The sequence below is a fragment of the Gossypium hirsutum genome, chromosome A13, assembly GCF_007990345.1.
Source record: "Gossypium hirsutum isolate 1008001.06 chromosome A13, Gossypium_hirsutum_v2.1, whole genome shotgun sequence".
NCBI lineage: Eukaryota > Viridiplantae > Streptophyta > Magnoliopsida > Malvales > Malvaceae > Gossypium > Gossypium hirsutum.
Genome location: NC_053436.1, coordinates 68,778,040 through 68,779,488, shown reverse-complemented (window position 1 = coordinate 68,779,488; position 1,449 = coordinate 68,778,040). Strand labels below are relative to the sequence as shown.

Here is a 1,449-nt window from a genome sequence, read left to right as displayed (position 1 = left end):
TCGTTGTGTGACAATCGTGGATTCACCGACGGCATTTAAAGCCCAATATGTAAATGAAGGTAGTTCTACAACCGGGCTACCATGGTGTGTGGGCTGGGTGGGTCGATATTCATATCCCCACATGGTGTGACGGGGGACGAAACTGGTGTGTAGCGGATGGATAATTTGGATGGGATTGCATTGTATGATTGATGAATGATGTTTTTTTTTAATGTTTGTTTTTGCCGAGGGTTGTACACACTGAGTTTGCGAAAACTCACCCCCCTCTTTTATTTTATTTCCAGGTGATGCTCAGTAGAAGGTTCGCTGTTTGGAGGGACTCTGGGTGGCCGCATAGCAAGATAATACAGACTTGGTCTTCCTCGATGCTAGGTTGAAGGGTTGATACTCTGTGCATGCTCCTCCTCCATTCGAATCGCACCTCATCACTGGATGTACCTGAGTAGAACCACACAAACAGTCAATATTTTTATTTAAGAGTTCTACTTGGTTAGATAGCATAGTATCCGCATCGAGGTTGAAAACACCGGCTACTTTCGTCGGCTTTTTTCTCATAACTTGTCACTGATAGTTATTCAGTGACATCTCCTCAATAAATTCGTAAGCTGCCTCAGGTGTCTTATTATTGATAGTTCCTCTAGCGGCTGCATCAATCATCTGCCGAGTCGAAGGATTTAGGCCATTATGGAACGTTTGAACCTGTAGCCAAAGTGGTAACCCATGGTGAGGGCACCTTCTCAAAGGTCCTTGTATCTCTCCCATGCATCGTAGAGTGTTTCTAAATCCATCTGCACAAAAGAAGAGATATCATTACGTAATTTAGCTGTTTTAGCTGGTGAAAAATATTTTAGTAAAAACTTTTCAGTCATTTGTTCCCAAGTAGTAATTGGCCCTTGTGGTAACGAGTTCAACCACTGTTTAGCTTTGTTCCTTAATGAAAAGGGAAACAACCAAAGACGTATGGCATCATCAGAAACGCCATTGATTTTAAATGTATTGCAAAATTCTAGGAAATTTGCCAAGTGAGCATTGGGATCCTCGTCCTGCAAACCATCAAACTGAACAAACTGTTGTATCATTTGAATTGTGTTAGGTTTCAGTTCAAAATTGTTTACAGCAATAGCAGGTCTAACTATACTTGACTCAGTTCCTATTAAATTAGGTTTAGTATAATCATACATAGTGCGCGGAGCAGGATTTTGATTAACAACAATTGCAGGAGGTAGCAGATTTTCTTGGTTTTCAGCCATCTCCTCGGTTGGGGTTTGAATATCATTCTCTTGCTCGTTTTCTGTGTATCTTATGCTTCGCCTTATTTCTCTTTGGTTTCTGCGAACTGTGTAATTGATCTCACTATCAAAAAGTAATAGTCCTGACGGGTTTCTTCTAGTCATAAACTATAAAAAACCTGCCAGAAGAAAATAAATGAAGAACTAGAAAAGAAAATAA

General features: G+C 40.4%; 1 non-coding gene across 1 annotated transcript; it reads left to right on the top strand.

The window, feature by feature from the left end:
- The first annotated feature begins 715 nt into the window (after positions 1–715).
- Positions 716–821, top strand: LOC121213483 (small nucleolar RNA R71). Its single transcript, XR_005908864.1, has one exon. It is a non-coding gene; the product is annotated as a small nucleolar RNA R71 (small nucleolar RNA).
- The last annotated feature ends 628 nt before the right edge of the window (positions 822–1,449 follow it).